We start from the raw sequence: 8,415 nt of genomic DNA on the forward strand, positions 1-8,415 counted from the left end.
CCATGCCAACCGCTTCAGCAGTAACTTATTTCAAACACACCTGAAGAATATCAAATCGCTTCACATCAATAAATACGAGAAAACAAGAACTGGAGTGTTTCTAATATGCCAACCTACAGTCACCTCCAAATTCCTTCTCCACCTTCTAAATTCTTCCTCCCGGCTCAGCTAAGCCTATTATACACACACATAAAAAATCTCCCTGAATTAAGGTGAAAACTCCACACCCAATATTCATTAATTACATGCTTACTTTTCATAACATCCACTCAGCTCCTTCTGAAACCCCGCCCCTTGCATGTATTTAGCCCATTATATGTAAATGGCAAGATTTAAAAAAAAAAAGAAAATCATAAAAATTTTTTACTGTGACCTACCTTTCCCAAAATGCAATGACATCTATTCTGAGTCACTGGCAATCTATAAATCCAATTTGGTACGAATTGAACCAATAGTTTTGCTGCTAAAGTGTTAACAAACAAACAAAGAAACAAACAACCTGAACCAAAAACAATACCTCTTGCCCCCCCCCCCCCTCTCTCTCTCTCCCGTCAGGGGGGTGAGGTAAGAAATGAGAAATGGCCCCATCTAAATTTTCCACCAAACCTGAGGGATTCTCTCTGGTTATTAAAACCTTTTATCAAGTTATTAAAATACTTAACCACATCAAGAAGAAAAACAGAGAAATTAAAAGAGAAGTCTGACGTAACTCACTTAATTTTGTCCTTGGTCCTTTGATGCCACAGGTAAATAATGGGACTTCTCAGAACTCAGACTTTATATACAGAGGCTTGTGATCTCATTATGACGCTCATCCAGCGAGTTTCTTAAACGTCAGCATGAACACCACACACCACGCAAGCTCCGCCACCCTCCTACTTCACTGTTCACCAGAGACCAGGGGAAGCTGGGTGTCACACTGCGAGCGGTGTTTAGTATTGCCACAGTAAATGATACCATATGTCAGACTGTGATAACAGAGGTTATAATAGACAAAAAATACTGCATTATAATTAGCCAAGTATCATTAAACCCAAAGGATAATACCAGCCTCATTACCCAACTCATCAGGATGTTTATAAAGAAAACAGTTTACACCTCATCGGTATATTGTTTACAATTAAATTAGATAAAAAGGCATTTAACCACATGACCCTCGGCTGACATTCAAAGATCTTCTAATTACTGCCGATTCGCTCATTGTGACGTGTGTAATCAATACTCAAATAGCCCGCAGAGAGTGTTAATAAAAAACTCAAGCTGTGTGTGGCAAACTGATTAAATAACACGCAATTGAGTTCATAAATCTGTTATAAAGCATTAAAAGAAGTAGCCATCTTGTCTAAATAGTGAGAGATAATACTGCGGTGATAAAATGCCATCTCAGAGCCTGCACTGCAATTTCAGAATGTCAGAGTAGTTTTAACACATATGCGCTATTCAAACTCCACTAAATCAACTTCACACTGTCAGAAGTCAAGTGCTACACAAGCAGCAATTTAACGATTACCACACCATCTGAGACAACGCCATATGTGAGGTTCATCTCCACATTTTAGTCATTCATAATAGTTCATGTTGGAGCTTCATCTGAATCTTGTAACATCTTGCATCACAGAAATACTGTTTATTACATTAGGATGCTACAGAAATTTGTTGCATTTTCTCTGCTTCATATTCCAAAACAATCCACCTACTTAAAATACAGTGCATGAATTCAATACAATACCCATATCAGCATATATTGTTTGGCTGTAGATCTGGATTCACTGAGGAAAACTGTAGCACCAAAAACACAAGATGACTGATATTTGTGCACGTCTCTCAGTAACTGTGCTGCTCACAAAAGCTGAACAACTGAACAAGAAGAATTCATGACATTTGAAGAGGCGTAAATGAAGCAGCAGAACTGTTTCTGTCAAATGTTTCTACTGAAGGTTACACACTTTTGAATAACATACAACGTGATGTTAATTAAAATATTCTAAAAGGCCAGACCTTAGAGACATCTGTTTGTCCTCGAGTGCGCAAATAAAATGGGACTCTAAAGAGCCTGAGGAGGGAACTGAAAAAACCACAGACTTTGTCCTTGTTAAAAAAGACTCTTGACAGAACGGGTAGATTTTAATTTGTCTTCAGGGATGCCAGGTTTCAGCCTTTCACCAAAATCATAGCTGCTACATAGATTCTATGTTTGTAAATTATGCATGCATGACCAAATGTCATCGTCAATCATACTGACATAACCACTGGTGTGATTTAGAGTCATCTTCACAAGCGTTTGATGTAAATTCCTATTGTAAAAGCCATTGAGATTTTCCGGCTGACTCTCAGATGGCCTAATTAGAACGCTTACATGCAACAACAAAAACTGTGTTGTCTGTTCTTTCATGTCTTTTCTGCTGTACTTAGTTTAGGCAAAGCTTTGTCATCCAAAAACTTCATCTGCCTTCATACAACAATGTCAGAATTGAGAGTTCATACAAATATTGTTTTACATTTAATTTCAGACTCTGTGATCAGCTTTTCTGAGATGCATAATGAGTTCATGTTGCATTGTAAACCTCGCTCAAAGGGCAATTCTTCACCTCAGTAGGAGGTGAGAAGAATTGCAGGATAATAAGAAGCAAAGTAAAACAAGTTCTCCCTGTTTTCTCTAGGTTTCTGGAAGGTTTACACTGTAATGTGATGGCCTTTTTTGCTTGGTATTTTGCTGAAAACAATCAAAAAAAAAAAAATGCTGTTGCAGTATTTACACAATAGCATTGGCACTAGTCTTTTAAAGGGAAAATGACTGCAGCATAGGAATGTTTGAATATTAATCACTTACTGTCATAATCTGTCTCCTGAGAAGCACATCATATCACAAATAAATAAGGTCCACAATATGAGATTGAGAGATTTAACAGTCCTACTATTACATGTAAAGACAAACACACATTAAGAACGGAGATTATTTTATGTTTGGGACGTTTGTTTAATCTAACACAGGCTTCTGCAAATACCAGGTTTAGCTGTGATCAGCAGCTCAATACTTCCATACCGGAGAAGTACAATTACAGACTTAGGTGTACGGGAAGCACAAACAAAGCAGGTAGGTCAGCTCCCATACAGAAGCACACACATTTCCATACATACTGTAGAAGTGAACGTCTAAAATTGGGGGCATTTACACAGTTCAATCCAATAAACCAGTTATTTAACCATAATCCACTACTCAAATTCATTTTCTGACCTGTTTAAAGTACAAACACAACTGCATGCTACTAAACTGCATCGATTTCTTCAGATGTCAAAGTTCATTTTCTAGTCTATCTCATGTCCTGTATATGTTTGGTAAATATTAAAAAAAGTAAATCCAAAGTTTGCTGTAAGCTGCTTGTGGAAACAGCAGCATGTACTGTGGTTTTAAAGGAGCTCAGACTATTTGTGGGAGAAGAGATTAACTGGAAGGAAGAAGGAAAAAAAAAAAAAAAAAACTTCTCACGATCAGGCCTTTGACAACACAAACAGCCTGATGTTTAGGAGCTAAAGTTACGGGTGTAAAATGTGATCAGCTGACAGGAGTAAGGCTGCTAGTTTGCGGTCAGTTGACTCACCTCACACGCAGAGTCCGTGACAACACGCAATGTGGAGCGGCTGAAGCTGATCGGATGATGACTCCTGTGTTTGTCAAATATGTCTGAAACTGCACTGATGAGCGCAGACTTGACACGGCGGTAGGCTGACCTGAGCCGTCTCACAGGTGCCTCCCCTTTTATCCAGCCCTGACACACATCTCCAGCCCTCTCCTGTTCACATTTTACTACTGGTTGCGTGGATCACGAGCACTATTTTCTGCCACTCCGCAGAACAACCACACAAATATCGGACGCGGCGCAGTCGACGTCACCTCGGCGTGTGTGAGATCCCCCTTCGGAGAAACACACTAACTGACAGCGACAGGGATCGGCGGCACAACACCCCGTCCGGTCCGAGTCCTTTCCCCGTGTCAGGGTCCCGGTGGTACCGAAGCCGAGACCAGGACAAACTCAGACCTCAAACAAGTAAAAAAAAAAAAAAAAAATAGCCGGAGCGGAGGGAAACTTACAAACGGCTCAACTTACCCGCTTCCTCTTACATCCTGCTCGGCCCGGCTTGTTTTTGTACCACTCCGCGATGTTAGAACCGACGACGACAAAGCGAAACGGCTGAAGAAATGATAATACCGAATTGCTGGTTATAAATAGTCATGATACCCCTCTGGTGTGCCGCTGAGTGGTCCGTACAAGCCCCAGGAAATACGTCACGACCGTGGACGAAGTGGAAGCGGTAGAGCAACACCTACTAACTTACCAGAGGCACAGTTACACCGCCACCCTCTGGTCAGAAGGGGAACAGCACCCACAGGCTGGAGGACACAGGAGTTCCATCAGGGCTGTCCAAGTCATTTCTTTTAAATCAGTTCTTAAAACACACTTTTACAGACTTGCTTTTATGTGATGTTTGTCCCTTTTAATTTTAAATTTTAATTTTTTTAAAATTTGAATCTTGTCCTGTTTGATTGTTGGTTTATACAGGGTGGGGAAGCAAAATTTACAATGAACATTTAGTTGTTTTTTCTCAGCAGGCACTGTGTCAATTGTTTTGAAACCAAACATATACTGATGTCATAATCATACCTAACACTATTATCCATACCTTCAGAAACTTTTGCCCATATGAGTAATCAGGAAAGCAAACGTCAAACAGTGTGTGATTTGCTGAATGCACTCGTCACACCAAAGGAGATTTCAAAAATAGTTGGAGTGTCCATAAAGACTGTTTATAATGTAAAGAAGAGAATGACTATGAGCAAAACTATTACGAGAAAGTCTGAAAGATACTATTAAAGAAGAATGGGAGAAGTTGTCACCCGAATATTTGAGGAACACTTGCGCAAGTTTCAGGAAGCGTGTGAAGGCAGTTATTGAGAAAGAAGGAGGACACATAGAATAAAACATTTTCTATTATGTAAATTTTCTTGTGGCAAATAAATTTTCATGACTTTCAATAAACTAATTGGTCATACACTGTCTTTCAATCCCTGCCTCAAAATATTGTAAATTTTGCTTCCCCACCCTGTATTCTCATACATGACGTTGTTTTATCTCACGCCTTTATTTTTGCATTGATTTAACAGCATCATGTTATGTTATCCCTGCCCTCTTTATCCCGATTCATTTAATTTATTTGAAGTGTCATGTTTCTGCATTGTTGTACACATCTCTCCATTGTGTTGCTTCTGTTTTTGTGTTTTTACTTACATCTTGTATCCTGCTGTTGTGCCATTTACTTGTTTGTCAAAAGCACTTTGTAAACTTTGTTTTTAAAAGGTGCTACATAAATAAAGCTATTATTATTATTATTATTATTATTATTATTATTATTATTATTATTATTATTATTATTATTATTATTTCAGTTCAGGGGCCACAGAAGAATTTGATGTCACTCGGGCCAGCCTAGTAAAATACTAACATAATAACCTATAAAAAATGATAACTCTGCTTCTCTGAGGTTTATTACAAATTCTAAAACCATGACACATCATTGTGACTTGTATTCCAGAGTGGGCTGGCCTGCCCTGCCCACTAGGAGGCTGGGACACTGGTGTACCTTCATTTATAAGGCCATACTTGGGCTACAGCCTTCCTGTATCTGTGGTTTGATTACAAGAAGAAGTGTTGATTCTTACTGTCTGCAATCAAATGAGCATTTGTTCCTCTTTGTGCCATTTGCCCGTACAGAGCAGGGAAAAAGGGCATTCGTGTACTCTGCTCCGTCCACATGGAATATGTTGCTAAAAAACTGGAAACTCTCTGAATTGATCTCCCTGAATGCTTTCAAATCCAAACTCAAAGTGCTGGAGAAGAGCTCAATGACTTGCACTTGTTTTTCATGGGTTGAATTGTCCTGTAAATTATTGTTTGTTGTAACTGTATGAGGTAATTGTATGTTGTAACTATGTGTTGTGTTTCATGCTGTCTCTTGGCCAGGACTCTTAATCTCAATGGGATCGTTTTCCTGGTTAAATAAAGGTTAAATAAATAAAATCTCCAAATATTTCTCTTTGTTTTACAGACAGAGCTTTCTCCATTGCAGCTCCGGCCCTCTGGAACTCCCCCCCACCTCCTCTCCTACACTGCTCCAACCCCAACACCTTTAAATCCCTTTTAAAAACTCATTTATTTAAGATTGCTTTTAATGCTTAATCTTAATGTTTAATGTTTAATGTTTGACTGTTTTATATCCGTATACCTGCCTTTTGCACCTGCTTTTATTCTGTTTTTAATATGTCTGGTTTCTGTTTTTATCTGCTGCATGTTAGTGTCTTTGAGTTCTATGAAAAGCACTATACAAATAAAATGTATTATTATTATTATTATTATTATTATTATTATTATTATTATTATTATTATTATTATTATTATTATTATTTGTTTTAGTACAAAAAAGTAAGATTACATTACAAACATGTCTATAACCTATACAGACCCAGTGCTGCACTACCAGTCAAAAGTTTGGACTCATCTGGTTTTTCTTCATTTTCGTGACTATTTACTTTGTAGATTCTCACTGAAGTTGTCAAAACTATGAATGAACACATATGGAATTATGTAGTTAAAAAAAGTGTGACATGACTCAAAGCATGTTTTATATTTTAGGTTCAACAGAATAGTCACATTTTGCTTTTATTACTGCTTTGTCCATTTTTGGCATTCTCTCGATGAGCTTCATGAGGTAGTCACCTGAAATGTTTTCCAAAAGTCTTGAAGGAGTTCCCGGTGAGGCTGAGCACTTGTTGGAAATCTGTGATCCAACTCATGCCATTTAAATGAGAAGGTGAGTCCAAACTTTTGACTGGTAGAGTACTTTTGTGCCACTTCACAAATGAATTTTTCTCTCTATTTAACCTTACTTGAGTGATTTATCACCATTTATTCCAATATTGTTCTTTGTATTTAACATTTTTCAGTGTAAATCAGGTATTTCTCCCTGTATTTAATTTACTGATTATGTAGATGGGTAAAGTTTAGGGTTATTATATCAGAAACATAGAAAACTGGAGAAAAGTGACTTTTTTGGTAAAAATTTATCATCAACTAAACATAAACCAAGTGTCTCTATCTACTGTCATTGATCCAACTCCATGGGTTTTACTGGTGAATCAATGTTGTAGAAGATGACAGTGTTTCCATGGTAACTATGGAGCCTCTGAACATCCAAATGGGTCATATCTGATGACCATGAAAAGATGACAAACTGCATTTTACTCCAATTATTTACATGAATTGATAGGATTGGTGGATCAACAGATATTAAACATTATAGATGAGACAATGCTTTTGGTCACCAGCTTGTCTTTGGGTCTTTATAGGATAATTACAAACTATCCTTTCTTAAAAAATGTGAATAACCTGAACAGCCATGAACAACCTAAAATTTCTTAAGGCACATATTATTCCTCAGTTTATCATTTACACATGTGCATCATGAATCACAGATCAGAGTGGATCTACAAAGGCACAAAGCATTTAGTAAAAGGCATAATATTGTTAACATTGCCCTTATTTTTTGTGAAAAATTTCAGGTTGTTGATAGGTTATTTGCATTTTTTGGGGGGGTGGGATGGGGGGTGGGGAGTAGTTTTTAAATGTACACATTTTCATAATATAAGTTTTTAATTGGAAATTTTTCCACTGAAACAAAGAGAACATTTTGGAGTTGTCATGATTTATGCATTTTACTATTACTTTACTGGTACGGCCCCTGGAGATCACATTAGGTTGTATGTGGCCCCTGATCACCATTGACTGTTAATATCTTTCTGGTAATTTTTGCACTTTGCAATTTCATCTCGGGTAGATCGAACCCTGTGGAGGGCCGGTTCTGGCCCGCCGGCCATATGTTTGACACTCCTGGTGTAGATTCAGAGAGGATACAGAGGATACGTCCCTCTGAATATTCAGATCACACGCATTTGTTTCCCACATTAAAAACACAAAGGAAGCAGAACAAATATGCATTATAATTATAATTATTAACAGTTGTAGTATTCAGAAGATTTTCACTTGCATTCACTTATGTTTACTGTATAAAAACCAAAATCGCAATTCAAATTGACCTCAAAAGAAATTTCCAATCTGTACAATGTACAACAACCTGTGTCCTTACAGAAAAAAAATTCCCAGAAAAAAAAAACTTTAACCCTCAAAAACCTAAACAGACACTGTGACCAATAATGTCTTCAAATCTAAAATGTTTAATAACTTTTGAACCAACGATCCTATCAATGCATTTAAATAATTCAAGTAAAATGTATTTTCTCAGCTTATCAATGGCATCAGATAAGATGCTTTCAGAGGTTCAGATGCTTCATAATGAATGTGAAAA

At 37.5% G+C, this 8,415-nt stretch overlaps 1 protein-coding gene across 3 annotated transcripts in view; it reads right to left on the reverse strand.

Annotated features, from left to right (window-relative positions):
• The window catches only part of furina (furin (paired basic amino acid cleaving enzyme) a), a 103,603-nt gene extending 99,310 nt beyond the window's left edge, over positions 1–4,293 (reverse strand). The window contains exon 1 of one of the 3 annotated variants that reach the window (XM_030161848.1): positions 4,107–4,293. The gene's annotated coding sequence lies outside the window, so the exon portion shown is untranslated. Of the gene's footprint in view, positions 1–714; positions 733–3,599; positions 3,916–4,106 lie in introns of those variants that run through there. The other 2 variants (XM_030161859.1, XM_030161870.1) reach the window with 2 other exon arrangements.
• Between the last annotated feature and the right edge of the window lie 4,122 nt (positions 4,294–8,415).

Source organism: Sphaeramia orbicularis, chromosome 3 (assembly GCF_902148855.1).
Source record: "Sphaeramia orbicularis chromosome 3, fSphaOr1.1, whole genome shotgun sequence".
Lineage (NCBI taxonomy): Eukaryota > Metazoa > Chordata > Actinopteri > Kurtiformes > Apogonidae > Sphaeramia > Sphaeramia orbicularis.